The following is a 17074-nucleotide window of genomic DNA, read 5'->3' as shown; positions in this document are numbered from 1 at the left end:
TACGGTCCACTAGTATTATGAATACATGTGACCTAGATCTGGGTTATTAGTGTGGTAGGAAACTTTAGTGGAGTTACTTTGCATGCTGAGAGTATGTAGAACTGGACCAGATGTTATTTGTTAATACTTGTTTAAACACCATTTCATAGTATTAATCAAACACATCAAACGATGATCATATACACGACGGTCTTAATCGTGAAGTTACTATGAACTCCTATATATGTCATTTGATCCTTTGATTCATGCAGTAAGATTTTTCAGAATGATAAGGCTAAGACAATTATTTTGGGGACTCAATGATGTATATGGTTGTGGACGTAGTTTAACAGATATGGAAACTATACCTTCTTATATATTGAATAATGGTTCCCTATTGGATTGACTTTTGGAACTGAAAAGGTTATGAGCACTCACGTCGCAAACTTGTTGTGACACAACCTTCACCACTAAAGTCAATGGTACTCTAGGAACAAGATATAACTAAAATGGCAAAATAGTAATTTTATTCTCTTTTAATTATGAACCATTAATAGAGGATTAATATTGTATGTAATGATTATATCAATGGACACTTTATTCTTTATAAAGTACTCAGTAAATATATGTCTATAATTATTAAGAGTTCAATCTCATGTTTTTAGTTGAGTAATCATGAGATTAATAAATATGATTATTTAATCAAAGTGCTTTGATTAATAATGGAATATTTATTAGAGCTTAATATTATAGGTCCATAGGTTTCTATGGTGGCTCTATCAACACCATATCAAGAGAAGAGTAGACACAAGGGTATAACTGTAATTTGGGAATTTGAGAAGAATTTTATTCTTCGGGTCAAATATGCAATTATATAATAATTGAGGTTGAATAATTAATTTAGAATTAATCATTAATTTCGAAAATATATTTATTAATTTAAATATATATATATGTTATCCCAATTTTTTTTGTTAAATGACGTGGCATTCAGATGGACAGGTGGCAGGGCATGGTCAATAAATGACACATTAATAGTCAATAAATGAGTTATTTGAAGAGGTGTGCTTTGCCTATGCTGACCAGTGTGCTTGCCTATGCCGACCGATGTGCTTGTCTATGCCGGCCAGTGTGCTTGCCTATGCCGACCAGTGCGCTTGTCTATGCCGACTGGTGGTGTGTTTGCCCATGCCGACCAGTAGTGTGGTTTGGCCAATTGGTGAGTTGTCTTGGCCGACCAGTCACTTCGGGGATGGATTTGGTTGGTCGACGAATCAGAATCTCAAAAGTTACCGCTAGTGACTCTTCAGTAAGGCCTCAGTAACAGCTTCAACCCGAATCATTCGCAACTGCCGCTGGAATATCTTAGATATACCAGAATAATAGTTATATTGTTGTAATTTCAATTTATTTATATTTTATTAATTAAAGTTGGTTGAAACAACCAACCCGTCAAACATGATATTTCTCATGTATGATCCATGAGCCTATAAATAAATGGCTCATGGCATCATTTAGGGGGATCGAATTCTGGGAGATTAAAAATTTATTCTCTACTTTGGAGATTTGGGGACCGTCATTTGGGGCATTATGTGAGTATTTACTGAGAGTTTAGAGAGAGAAACATTGTATCCTTTTACTTACACTTGAGAAATTCAGCTGACTCAGGTTCATCTGATCTTAAGTGTAGGCTAAATATATCACAACTCCAAGTGAATTAGGCTATTACCAATAAATTGGGGTCGAACCACTATAAAAGCTATTGGTGTTATTTACTTTCTATTCAAGGTTCTTGTCATTTTTGCGTCTACTCGTAGTTGGCCAAAATCGTGGTCAACAAGATAAATTTTTGAATTTCATATATATAAATAAATAAATAAAATTTTGAAATTAATTATTTTATTTGAGTGGGAGAAAATAAAATTGGTAAGTCAAAAAATAGTTTTTTATTTATTTAATTTAAAAAGATGATGATAATGATGATCATCAATTTGAATTTAGAATTTAGAATTTAAATTTTGAAATATGATTGTCATCTTTTCCTTAAAATGATAAACACCTTATTTTGTGGGAAATTGATTTTAATTAAATAATTAAATAAAAGAAAAATGCAAAATCCCTGAAAAGGGAATAGCAGTACACTCCTGATACAGTCCAAGGACTGTGCCATGCGTGAACCACTATACAAATATTGTATCTGTGTAGTTTTAATTTTATTTATTTAATAATATGAAAATAGTTTTTTCAAATTTGGTAAGTTGGATATTTACCTAAATCAAATCCTATCATCATTATTATATTGTATTATATTACTATTAATATTAGGAATAATAAGGTAATATAAATCTCTCTATATATGATATAGAAGAAGAAGAGGGATACACACAATACACAAAATATACATCAAACATAACACAATTCACAATTCAGAATAGTTCTAAGAGATTTTTGTTAGACAAAAACTCTCGCTTTCTTCTTCTTTATTCTAGCCATTCTCAGACCATAATCCAAGTTCTCATGTGTTGATAAATACTTGTGATTCCTAAAATACAAACTCATGTTCTCTATGTGCCCACACACATCTTGAGGTGTAGAGAACACTCCGGAAGATTGTGGTTTGAGTGCTCAAAGATTTGGATAGGAAGATCGTTAAAAATACAAAAAGAGTCAAGAACACTTGATAGGCTTCAAGAAGTAAAAGTTTATGTTCTTGATTTTTTATGTTTATATATTCTATATAAATATATTGTATATTTATATACATATTTGTTGCATGATTAATAAGTATTGTATGATAATGTTCCTGGATTGTTTTCTTGATCATATAAACTGTTTATATGATTAGTGAATTTTTTTTATTGTTGTTGTTCTATTGTTCATAAACAACAATGGGCCCACACGCAAAGTTTTCGCTGCGCGCTCTGATTGATTTTCCAACAATTAGTAACAGAGCAGGTCATTAATCTATACATATTATTAATTGTTGTGTGGGGTTATATTCATTTTTATATTATATGTGATATATGTTTGAATGGATGGATGTTTTATTTTCATGATGATAGATTCTTAAGGGTTGTTTATTATGGTGCTTTTGGGTTTAGAAGTTGTTCTTAAAATTTCTAGATGAAATGTGTAAGCCAATTTGGGGCATAGAATTTTTGTAATCTTTTGTTTAAAAATTTTGGGTATAAAGTTCTATTGTCACCCTAACCACAAGCCCAAGGTGCTGCCCAACTAGCTGCGTGTGTGCTGCCAGCCAATGCGCCCCTGCGCGCCCAGCAGTCGCGCCCCTGCCATGAGCTTCCTGCGCTCACCCGAGCCCCACCGCCGGACCACCAGCTGCCACTGCCCCTTGGTACAACACCTAGTGTGTTGTTACAATAATTATATTTTTAATTATACATTTAATTAAAAATCAGAAATTGAATTAAAATGATTTTAATTTAGAAATTTCTTTAAATTGACATAATGGTGATTATTTACCTTAATTAAAAATATTTTAATAGTTATCTTCCATAATTAAAATTGTTTTAATTAAAATATGCCAAATTAAAATTATCTTGAATTTTAATTTATTAAAATTAAATTGTTTAATTTTATTTTTGAATTAAATTACCCAAATTCAAATTGGGCCTTAGAAACTTTTGGGTGTTAAAACCCAAAGTTTAATTATTTTAAAAGTTTGTTTAAAATAATTAAAAAGTTGTACAATTCAAAATAGATATGGAAAATGGGTGTCATTGGCTCAACAAGACTACATCTCAAGGTTCAAGATCAAAGTGTTCTTTATCAAGCCTTAAGTTAGTATATGTTATATTTTTCATGTATATTTTTGCAAGTGTTATAACTTTTTCTAGAAATACCCAAAAAATTACCATACCCGCTTTTATTTTATTTATTTATAATAAATGTTTCAATGTGATTAAAATGTTTAATATTTTGTTATGCATTATAACATGCCATTTATATACCCACAGAGTATGGAACTAGCATGCTTTACATTTATGTAGAAACATGCTATTAGGAACGTCATATATTTTTGTTATATGGGTACATATGATAATTCATATAATAATAAATTTAGTCTTAATTAGTTAAGATGGTAAATAAAAATTAAAGTTGTTTAATTTTTTGTTTTAATGAAAATGTTTTATTAAAATAAAATGATATTCTCTAAGTTAAAGAAAAATTAGAATTAAGGGCACAATTTTGTTTTTGGTTTTGCTCAATTAGATTAGTAATTAATAGAATATCATTTGGTAAAAATAATTAAATTTATTTTCACAACTAAATTAAAAAATATTGATTTTATGAAAAACACACTTTTTCCAAAATAGTGAGTGGGAGATGGAGTTATGACAATAAGCCCCATGATCTCCATTAGTAGTTGAACACCGAGAGGCATAGGAAAGGCCTCGTGTCGCCTCCGTTTGCGGCCTCCCTAAGGAAAGACTTAAGAATATGTTTACTTTATCTTAAGTGTTGTACCCTAATTTTAGCTAGAGTCATCCACTTTGTTCGGGTACAGTTGGTAAATAAATATACGGAGAAATAACTAAGGAGATGATATCTGTTTATTATCCACGTAAGAAACTCCAGTTTCACATGGGCACGTGTGGTGTTAGGCATCCTGGGTTTAACCCGAGGTACAGACATGAAGGTTTTGAAGCATGAGCTCGTAATATTCAAACAGTTGTCGATGTACGAGCTCGGAGAAATATCATCCAGCTTGTGGTATCTTTGATATATTGCGTACCTGCGGATCCCCAAAAACTCGGGTATTTTTATACGATTATTTATGACCAGCCTGTCATATTTAATGTCCCAGATATTAGGAGAACTTTTACTTTATGATCAAATCATATCTTGGTATAAATGGGAATAGTTTATATTAAATGTAATAAATATGTAAATCTGTGATTGACTCACGCGGTTACCCAAACATGTCCATGGAATTTCTCTATAAATACTGAGAATATTGGACAGGAAACAGGACGATTATTCTATAATACTGAAACTCTGCCAAAATAGAGAGAGAAACAACAATAATATAGACAAATGGACTAGGTGGATTTTAACCACTGAACCACGTAAAAGATTTGTGTTCTTGTGAGTTCATTTCATCTTTCATTACGGTTTATTAATAAGCACTAATCAACCTTATTATTTCTTAAATATACTGTTGGCGAAAAACCGCGTCAACAGTTTGGTGCTTTCATTGAGAGGACGAAATTAGTGCTTTCATCAAAATCCTAGTCAAATCTCATCATGGTGGTCACTCGCTCAATGCATGACAATGAGATAGAACAGCCTGGTGGGCAGGAGGCCCATCATAACATTGTTTCAAATGAGCATGGCCCTGAAGTCCAGCAATGTCCGAGAAAGAAACCGGCGGGTCACGGCAATACTGGGAGTTCAGTGTCATTGCCACCGAATCAAAACCCAGACTACATAACTGCAGTTGATTTGGAAAGTATGTAGTTAAGAAGCCATCTTGCTAAGTCAAATAGGCAAATCGAGGAGGTTTTGGCTTGGTTACCCCTTCTTACAACCGACATTTATGTCGAAAAAAGGCAAAGTGTGTCTTATAAGTACCACCGAAATAACCGATCCAAGCCGAGTCGGCCAGTCAGAAATGCCACCCCAAGTTCTGTGCCTACGGTGTGAGATTGCCAGAATCTTCAACCCAGTGGTCCTCATAGGGGTCATCAGAATGTTCAACCTAGTGGCCCTTATAGGGGTCATCAGCAAGTCAGTCGATCAGTTAGAACCGTGGCCCCAAGTTCGGTGCCTCCTTCACAAGCACCTAGGAGTACTCATGGCAACAAACGTGGAGGGGCTGGGACAAGCTCACAAAGACAAAATGTTCTAGCAAACCCTCCTACGTTACGATCGGATCGCCAGGTGCAGAGAGCTAGGAATAATGGGATAGAGTAATGGTGGGCTAGTTTAGTTCGTCCTGATGGGACAAGGATTGCCTCGCCAGTTAGGCATCCACCATAAGACATCCAATGCCACCTCCTCCTACATGGGACATTCGTACTTATGGAGACAACAGGAGAAATCCTCCTCTGTCTGCCCATACTTATGTCCCGCGAACACATGTCAAAAATCCAGATCCTCAGTCTCAACCGCGAGCTGTAAGCTTCGCAAATGGAAGTTATTGGACTGAAAGTCTTCGAAGTGGTAGGTCTGAGGGCGATCTAAGAAATCATCTAAGTTTGGCACAAAGCCCTCGATACGATCCACAGCCTGACCTGCGTGATCGCTTGAATTAAGAGGGAAGAAATTCAGTTCGAGATGAGGGTGTTAGTTATACTCGTCAAGAGGGAGGTCCTTCCGAAGTACGTGATAATGGGAATGCCCCAAAAAACCATGCTCAATCTTGGAGGGACAATAACCCGTCATACGCGTACGATAGGATGGGAGCTATTGAACAGCTCCAAAATAACCTAGGGACCAGGGACCAAACCCTTGAGAGGCTAGCTCAGATGGAAGAGCAAATGAAGAAGCTCCTATCTGGAAAAGATAAATTCGATTGCGATTCAGAGGTTGAGCTTGAGCTTTTCGCTCCAAATATTGCGGCAGCCACATATCCGGTGGGCTTCAGAATGCCGCACTTTTCAAAGTTTTACGGAGAAGGGGATTCGTCTGATCACCTTGGGATGTTTAACACCATGATGATGGCCCATAATGCCGGGCCTAATCTAAGGTGCATCTTATTCCCCTCAAATTTGATTGGGCCAGCCAGGCAGCAGTTTAAACAATACAAAAGGCATTCTATTAGCTCGTGGAAGAATTTTCTGCTGATTTTAAGAGAGCATTCAGGGCTTCCCAAACAACTCGGGTCAAGGCTGATTCATTAGCCAATGTGAAGCAGCAGCTTTGTGAACCGTTGAAAGCATATCTAAATAGGTTTGCCAATGTCGCTACCCGAGCCAGAGACATCGACGACAGCTTCAAGCTCATGGAAATGAGAACGGGAATCCTTGTTGGAGGCGACCTGTGGCAAGAATTACAAAGAAAAAGAGTTAATAACATGGCCGAGTTCTTGGAACGAGCTCAAAGATGGGTTAACTTGGAAGAGGACCGAGCTTCTGTCACAGGAACCAGCCAGATCCCTGCCCAGCCTGTTGGAGTAGTAACGGATGTTGTAGCTATGACTCAAACTGTTATCCAGAATAACCAAGGGGGAAATAACAAGAGAAAGGGATATGGTGAGGGCGACCAGAGCGGAACAAAGAAAAATAAGTCCGGGGAAAAATTCAAACCCATTTACGCAACCTATAGCGAACTCACGGTACTAGAGAGCGCATCTTCCTAGCCAATTCTACTCGCTTTCCATGGAAGAAGCCAGAACCACCGAGAAACCAAAGAGCGAAGAGAGATCCATCAAAGTTCTGCCAATTTCACAATGATATCGGTCATAACACTGATGACTGTAAACAGCTGAAGGATGAGATTGAGACCCTTATCATGGCAGAACCTTTGGCCCAATACGCCCAAAACCGAATGGTCCCTAGTTAGCTCGCTGGAAAAAACCCTCTGTGAGCTCCTGAAGTCCCAGTGAATCAAGCTGGAGTTCAAGTGAATCAGGACGACCCTACTTCGATAATAGGGGGAGATATAGCCACCATTTCGGGAGGACCCCCTCTGGCAGGCACGAGAAGAGGTGCCCAAAAAAGGTACATTAATGAACTAAATTCCCATAACGGAGTGGAGTTCGTCCCGGAACAGCGGTTATCAAAACAAAAACGATTGGAAAAACAACCAATTATTTTTACAGAAGATGCTAGCCATGTCCAATTCCCACATAACGATCCTGTGGTCATAACCGTTCAGCTCGGCAACCAGAGAGTACGGAGGACACTAGTAGATAACGGGAGTTCTGTGAATCTACTTTTAGATCCACCTTGGAGAAAATGGGGTTGTTTGTAACAGAACTGAAGGAGTCCTCAATGATTCTGTACGAATTTTCTTGCGAAGGATCATCAGCCATCGGGACGATCGAGTTAGTGGTAACATTGGGAGAAGGCTCACGAACTGTCTCCAAGTTACCTAAGTTCGTTGTGATCGACTGTCCAGCTGCATATAAAGAAATTTTGGGCTGACCTACGTTGATGGCATTTGAAGCCATAACCTCTATCTGCCACCTAACAATCAAGTTCCCCTTAGTTGCGGGGATATACGCCATCAGAGGCGATCAACTCACTGCCAGGGAATGCTATAGCATTTCTATGAAGGGAAAATCACAACCCGGGCAGCAAGCTATGGCCATAAGTGACAGAGGTGAGGAGCCCAGGAAGTGGAAGACACTTGTGGGACAGAAGAACCTCAAGAAGCAAAGGATAGCGACATCGTCCCACATGATGACATTGATCCATGAATGGGCGAGGACAGGTCAGAGCTTAAGGCCATTGAGGAGCTCAAGGAAGTAATCATAGATCCTAAAGAAGCTTCAAGAGTTGTTAAGATTGGAAAAATCTTGATGATTAAAAGAAGAAGGAGCTAATCAATTTCTTACAAAAAAATCTGGACGTCTTCACTTGGTCACAGGAAGACATGGTGGGAATAAGTCCAAGTGTAATCATGCACACTCTAAACTTGAACAAGAACGTGCCTGCAAAATCCAAAAAACAGAAGTGTTTGGGAATAGTCCAAGCTAAAGCATTGGAGGGAGAAGTAGCTCGACTGTTAAAATGCAGGTTTATTTGTGAAGCAAAATACTCGATCTGGGCTGCCAATCCCGTGTTGGTCCCAAAGCAAAATGGGAAATGGTGGACCTGCATCGATTTCTCCAACCTGAACAAAGCTTGCCCCAAGGATTGCTTCCCACTGCCAAGTATTGAACAGTTGGTAGATGCCACGGCAGGTTACGAGCTCATGTCCTTCATGGATGTGTATTCTGAATATAACCAGATCGCAATGATTCCTGCAGAAAAAGAGCATACTAGCTTCATGACCCCAACTAACGTATACAATTATAAAGTCATGAAAAATGCCGGAGCTACATATCATCGATAAGTCAACAAAATGTTTGCGAATTAGATTGGGAGAAATATGGAAGTGTATGACAATGATATGCTTGTCAAATCCAAGACTGCCGATAACCATGTAACCGATCTGAAAGAATGTTTTGAGATCTTATGGAGGTATGATATGAGGCTGAATCCCCTGAAGTGTACTTTCGGAGTGGCATTGGGAAAATTTCTGGGATTCATAGTCAATACAAGGAGGAAAGAGGTGAATCCTGATAAAATCAGATCATTGTTAGAAATACCCTCGCGTAGGTCGCATAAAGAAGTTCAAAGCATGATGGGAAAGGTGGCAGCCCTGAACCGTTTTATTTCAAAATCCACTGACAAATGTTTACCATTCTACAACTTGCTCAGAGGAAACAAGAAATTTGAATGGACTGAGGAGTACGAGCAGGCATTCCTCGACCTAAAAATGCACTTGGATAAGTCCCCAATATTGTCTAAGCCTATGTCTATAGAACCTCTATTCCTTTATTTGCCCGTGAAAAAAAATGCAGTTAGTGCCGTGTTAGTTCGAGAAGAAGATCGTGCTAAAAAACTGCTATATTATATAAGCAAGAGACTTCTCGAAGTTGAATCACGGTATCCACTGATTAAAAATATGGAATTTTGTGTGATATTGGCTTCCAGGAAGCTTCGAACAAATTTCCAGTCCTATTCAATCAACGTCATGACTGACCAACCTTTAAGGTAGTTATTGCAAAAACCTGAAACGTCGGAACATCTTTTAAAATGGGCAGTTGAACTCAGCCAGTCCGAGAAATTGTATGTGCCACGGACCTCAATCAAAAGTCAGACCCTTACTGATTTTGTGGCTGAATGCACCGGATTTCAAAAGGATCTTTAGAAGGAACCGGTGTAAGAGTTGTGGAAAATATTCATTGATGGATCATCAAATGAGAACGGATCAGGAGCTGGGATCATATTAATCTCCCTAAAAGGGCATCAATTCCATAAAACTTTGAGATTTGGATTCGAGGCATCCAACAACGAAGCTGAATATGAGGCCTTACTGGCTGGACTGAGAGTGGCGAAGGAGCTCAAAGTGAAGGCCGTCCAGTGTTATAGTGATTCTCAACTCGTGGTTAATCAGGTGTTGGGAGAGTATCAAGCTCGAGGCACCAAGATGGTGGCTTACCTAGCTAAGGTGAAGGGGTAGCTATCCAAATTTGAGTACAGTACTGTTGAACAGATACCTCACAAGCAGTATTCTAATACTGACGCTTTGGCAAGGCTTGCCACCACCAAAGAAGCTGAGACCTTGAATGTAGTGCCAGTGGAGTTTCTGGAGAATCCGAGCGTGATAGAAAAAATTGTAGAGGTTGAGATGATCAACACAAGACTGACCTTGATGACCCCTATAATGGAATACCTCACAACAGGAAGGCTACCCGAGGAAAGAAAGGATGCAAGGAAAATACTATATCAAGCTCCTAGGTATGTGATACTGGATGGGACATTGTATCGACATGGTCATTCAATACCTCTCCTACGGTGTGTTCTGGGCAAGGAGGCTAAAAACATTTTGCAGGAAGTGCATGAAGGCTTCTGTGGAGATCATGTTGGGGGGTAAAAGCTAGCATTGAAAATATTGAGGCAGGGCTATTTTTGGCCCACTTTAACAAAAGACTCCATCTCGTATGTTCAAAAATGCGACAAATGCCAGCGCTTCGCCATAGTTGCCCGAGCTGCTCCAGTCGAGCTAACAATTATCTCATCTCCATGGCCATTTGTGGTATGGGGAATTGACCTAATATGATTCTTACCTATGGGCAAGGGAGGAGTTCGTTACGGTGGTGGCTATCGACTATTTCATGAAGTGGGTAGAGGCCGAGCCTTTAGCAACCATCACTTCAAAGAGAGTCCTCGAATTTGTGGTGAAGAATATTGTATGTCGGTTTGGGCTTCCTAAACAGATCGTGTCAAAAAATGGGACCCAATTTGACAGTGATCGTTTCACTAACTTCTGTGAAAAATACAGCGTTATTAAGAGTTTCTCCTCGGTAGCGTATCCACAGGCCAATGGATAGGTCGAGGCCGTGAATAAACCTTAAAGGCGAGCCTTAAGAAGAGGTTAGATGAGGCCAAAGGAATATGGCCCGAACAGCTCTCGCAAATACTTTGGGCATACTGAACTACTCACAGGACCTCCATGGGACACACTCCTTTCTCCGTAACTTTTGGAAGTGAGGCCATCCTTCCAGTCGAAGCTATGGTAACCACTCACAGGAAAAGGACATTTAGCCAGGAATGGAATGATGAATTAATTAACACTTCTCTTGACCTGATTGATGAGAAACAAGATGATTCGCAGTTACAGCTCGCCCATTATCAACAAAAAATCACTCGTTACATTAATTCTAAAGTCAAGAGACGTAGTTTTGGATTGGGTGACCTGGTTCTCCGAAGGGTCTTTATGGCGAATAAGGATCCCAAGGATGACGTTTTAGGCCCGAACTGGGAAGGACCATATTAGATCATGGAAGATTTGTGTGAAGGAACTTTCAAGATAGCTCGGTGGAATGGAGAAATAGTCCCACAGACCTGGAACACCTTGCATTTAAAAAAGTATTATCAGTAGTACAGTCATCCATGTAAGGCTTAATTATAAAATTCATTTAATTAAATAACAGATGGATTATTAAATAATGTTTCTTGTTAAGGTTGTAGTAGCTCGTGTATTGATGTTTGTAAAAGCAACCAAGAAAGTCTCTACATTCTGGTTACTTGGGGGGCACATAACCCGAGGTGGATTAGAATAAGATCGTTGGATAAGTTTAAATTACTTGAAACCCTAGATACAGTCAGGTCCAAAACATAGAAGCTTGGAAAATTGATTATTTGACGACTTTTTAAGTGCTCAAGATGTCAATAAACTGAGCATGAACTAAGTTTAAAGTACTTGAAACCCTGGATACAACCAGGTCCAAAACATAGAAGCTTGGAAAATTGATTATTTGACAGCTTTTTATGAGCTCAAGATGTCAATAAACCGAGCACAAAATAAGTTTAAATTACTTGAAACCCTGGATGCAACTAGGTCCGAAACATAGAAGCTTGGAAAATTGAATATTCGATGGCTTTTTTAAGAGCTCGAGATGTCAATAAACCTAGTTTAAACTTAGTTTTATCGTTTAAAACCCAGGATACAACTAGGTACAAAACATGGAAAGTTGAGAAAATTGTTTAAAATTAAAGGCTTTTTAAATCTCAAGTTATCAATAAACCTAACACGAACTAAGTTTAAAATATTTAAAATCCCGGATATAACCTTGGTCCAAGGCTTGATTCTTAACATGTATGATATAAACCAATACATAAAGTTTGGATATAACCGAGCTCAAAATGTCTTTCCCGATCTAAAAATCGATCCCTAAAATCTCGAATGTACAAGTCTAAGGAGTCGTAAACATGAGAGGTAATAAAGTAAAGATAAATAGATAAAAAGTTAGATATATAAATTGAAAATAAAATTGTCCCAAGGAGAAAAACCTCGAACTGAGCCCAAAGGCAATTGTTTACAAACAAATATAAAAGACAAAAACAAAAGGAAAAATATTGTCACTAAGCTCCTCCAGGTCGCTCTAAGGATGTAACCTCCTCGCCATCCTGCACGCCTGCCGCAGAAGCATCTCCCATTTCTGACAGTTCTTGCAAAATCTGAGCCTTGAATTTTTCAAGGTACGGATCCCACAGCGCACGAGCCATGAAAGAAAAGTTCCCATCATGGTTAAAGGCCCAACAATGGTACAACATATCCTCCATGGATGATAATGAGGCCGCCTTCTCTTCTTTGACTACGACCTCGACCTCGAGCAGTTTAGCTTTGGCTCCATCAACCTCGGCCTAGAGTTGTGCAGTTTGAGCCTGGAGGGCAGCCAAGGCAATCTTTCCAGCCTGCTCGCTTTCCTGGGACGAGACGAGGGCAAACTTGGCATCATACTCGCTCTTTTGACCAGTCGCAAAGGCAATTTTGGCGGCCTGCTTGTCTTCTTGAGCAGCTGTCAGGGCAGTCTTGGCAGCGTTTACTTCGCCCTGGAGCTCATCATTTCTAGCCCTAGCCCGTGCTATACTGCGATATTGAGCCAGGGTAGACTGCAAAATAACAAGGAAATTTAGATATATCCTTATACGCGATAAAAAGAAAGATGTCACCAAGGAAGGATAACTTACTGTAAGGTTCATCCCCAGGGCTGACTCCAGGATGTTCTTCAGGCTCCGCTCCTTGATGTTCCTAAATTCTCTCGAGCTGTTCTTATAAGAGTTCCCCACCATCTGGCTCACCAGCTCGTAAAGGATCCCCCGAAAGGCTTCGGGGATCTTCTTTAGATCCTGGGGATCTATGGGTATTCGGACAGTCGCAGCTGGGGCAGGGGGAGCTAGACGACTAGCTTGTATTACTTGATCCCGAGGAGGCACGAACCGAGGTGGAGGAGGAGGAGGAATCCTCCTCTTAGTAACGGAAGATACTGGAGCTGTCGAGCTCGTGCCTTTCCCCTTAGCAAGGGATTTTGAGGCATTTCCCACTGCTGGTGGGGCCTTCTTCGTAAATTCGGGCCTCTTCACGACGGGGCCCGAGCTAGTTTTCCCATCTTGGAAGGAAGTACGGAGGTCAGGAGCTCCGGTTTGTTCCATCTCTTTGCCTGAAAAGAACAAAAGGGCGTTAGTTCACGACTAAAGTTGTGAAAACCACAAAGAACATAAATAAAGGTCCTACCCTTCGGGCTAGGGGAGGAGTCTATAATCACGACCTTCGACCTTGGAACTACTGGAGGAGAAGGAGAGTCTACGACTAGCATTTCTTGGATTCTAGGAGGTTCAGGCTCCAGTTCTACCTCGGGGCTGGACTCATCTACGTACTGCCTAAATCCAGGGGCAAAGACGCCTTGGAGGAGAGAAGGCCAGGTCCTATGGTTGGTCCCGTATCCTTAAAGATGACAGACCTAAAATTTAAGGTATTATCGACAACAATGGTGCCCTTAGGGTAACTACTCTCATGACGTACCACCAAGTGGTCTACCTGCTGGAGCATAGTGATATTACGGTCTGGGTTGTGAGGATGATGGTGGACGAGATGATTTAGGTTAAATCTAACTAACCTAAAATCGAAAACAACCCTATCTAGTTCCCTATAAGGATATGGTTTACCTTGGCCGGAGGGGCTGACTGCTGCCTGACACAGCTCGCTCTAGATCAGGTTCCCAAATAGCCTTGGGAGTCCGCCTCTTTCGCACAAGAGGCACCTCGTCCTCTTCCTCTTCCTCACCTTCGATGCCTGGAAATGCCTCTTCTTGAGTAGATGGGAGCTTGTGGATTACCGGGAGGGTAGCCCGGGTCGTTAAGGCCAATGTCTAGCCTTCGCCAATCAACTGGAACGCCAGCATCGTGATGTCATTCAAGATCTGGCGGTTGTCCTTCTCACTGGGGGCAGCCTAGACAATTTCTCATACTGACCCTCGAGGGTCATGGACTTTTCCGTCCTCGCAAATATGGATGCACGCGAAATAAACTCATTTAATACATGTACAAGGGAAATATCTTGGAAAGAATAAAATTTCACGAGCAGAGGTCAGAGAATAAAGAACTTACGAGGACGGTTGAAGTATCCGAGTTCACAGTTTCAGAACTCGTTCGACATAAAGAACAAGTCTTTATAGTCGTTAGGGTGGCTTGGGAGCTTGATGACGAGGGCAGAATTGGGGAATCTGATGAGATAGTAGAACCTGTCACCTCGACCTCCCACTCATGCTTCAAAAGCAAGTATTTTAGTCCCCCCAAAAGCCTATAAGAATTTGGGGGAGATGAAATGGAGGAAACTTCCCAAAATTCAGAAAGTCTGCGAAGTATTTGTCCAAGGGGAGGAAGTCTCCTGCCTTCAAGTGTTCGTCACTCCAGGCCGTGAAATTGTCCTGGAGAGGGGAGCAGCTCCGTTCCCCTTCAAAAGCAGGTCGAGCAATGAGAACTCCGGTCCCGACCTCAATGTTGTGGCTTAGCATGATTTTGTTTACCCTCCCCTGGGTCGTAATCTTGGATACGATTTTTTCCACCTCGTAGTAGGTGTTGGGATCAACCACTACCTCCTTTTCCACTACGAGACTGAAGTGGGGAATGGGAGACTCAGGGGCGACCTCCTTCCCCTTTTTCTTTTGCTGAGAGGATGAGCTGGTTGAGTTCTTCTTGGGTGCGTACCTCTTGAGAGCCATCAGATCGCCTAACAAACAGAATGACCTAATTAGTAGGCGACCTAAGAGGATTTAAAGGTTACGATGCGAAATTACGGGGGAAATGGTTTACTTTTGATGTACGAGCTGAGTTAGCCTCGGCCCCATCGCGTGATGTCACGTGCTACCCTAAGTTGCGTGCCTTAGTTTCCTAACAGACCCCTAATATTAAGGGATCCGTGTGTCAGAATGTCAGGCCACTACTTTCCTTGGGAGGGGGTTTAGTGCAAAACCACCCAAGAAGCGTGACCCCTAAGCAACCTGGTTTGAACCCTAAAAACTTTTCATCTTCTATATCCTAAATGGGTATTTTCTAAATTCGCCATGGATTACCCAACTTTATCCAGAAATTACCCAGTTTTATGAATTTTGTAGTTCTAAAGATATTTTAGGACCTACTCATTGAATCTAAGTTGAAACCTATTCGCTAAATTTTTTTGGGAAATAGCCTAATATTGACTACGGTGAAGTGTAGATGAGCATGGTGAAAAGAAAAAAAAAGGACCAGTAAAAGGAAAATTTCTTCAAAACCAAAAGACGAGGTACTTAAAGTATTTTCCTCAATAGAAAGAAGTAGACTTTGCAGGGGAAAGTTCCTGGAAGACTCATGAGTAATTGGGTGCAACGAACGATATTTGGGATTTTTTGAGAAAGGAGAAGGATTCGGAAATGCAGAAGAGAGAAAATATAGAAAAATTTCAAATGAAAGGTGGTGAAACCTGAAGATTGCCTACCCTATTTATACGTAAGTACCCTATTTATGAATGTCGTAGTTCTAAAGATATTTTAGGACCTACTCATTGAATCTAAGTTGAAGCCTATTCGCTAAAAATATTTGGAAAATAGCCTAATATTGACTGTGGTGAAGTGTAGATGAGCATGGTGAAAAGAAAAAAAAAGGAACATTAAAAGGAAAATTTCTTCAAAACCAAAAGACTAGGTACTTACAGTATTTTCCTCAATAGAAAGAAGTAGACTTTGCAGGGGAAAGTTCCTGGAAGACTCATGAGTAACTGGGTGCAACAAACGATATTTGGGATTTTCTGAGAAAGGAGAAGGATTCGAAAATGCAGAAGAGAGAAAATATAGAAAAATTTCAAATGAAAGGTGGTGAAACCTGAAGATTGCCTACCCTATTTATACGTAAATACCCTATTTATGAATGTCGTAGTTCTAAAGATATTTTAGGACCTACTCATTGAATCTAAGTTCAAGTCTATTCGCTAAAAACATTTAGAAAATAGCCTAATATTGACTGCGGTGAAGTGTGGATGAGCATGGTGAAAAGAAAAAAAAAGGACCAGTAAAAGGAAAATTTCTTCAAAACCAAAAGACGAGGTACTTACAGTATGTTCTTTGATAGAAAGAAGTAGACTTTGCAGGGGAAAGTTCCTAGAACACTCCTAAGTAACTTGGTGCAACGAATGGTTTTTGGGTTTTTCTGAGAAATAAGGTATTGGAAATACAGATTAGAGAAAATATAGAACAATTTCAAATGAAAGGTGGCGAAACCTGAAGATTGCCTACCCTATTTATACGTAAACTGCGTAAATTAATTTGGGCCATCTGATTTGGTTAGTACAAGATCCAAAGACCATGGTTAAAAAGATAAAACGACGGAAAAAAGGTGACAAGACAATTATTGCAATCCTCGAAACCCGAACAAACGCCAATTTCAGTACACCACGTGTCCAGTACTCAAGTAGTGGGCAAGCGTGGTTTTGTGTAACAGAATACTAAAAGCCCCTACTGTGTAGGTCAGAAGAGATGACGTCATACACGAGCAGGAGCTTGGGGGCCAAATGTTGTACCCTAATTTTAGCTCAAGTCATCCAC

Source organism: Humulus lupulus, chromosome 1, assembly GCF_963169125.1.
Source record: "Humulus lupulus chromosome 1, drHumLupu1.1, whole genome shotgun sequence".
Classification (NCBI taxonomy): Eukaryota; Viridiplantae; Streptophyta; class Magnoliopsida; order Rosales; family Cannabaceae; genus Humulus; species Humulus lupulus.
This window is presented reverse-complemented; position numbering follows the sequence as displayed.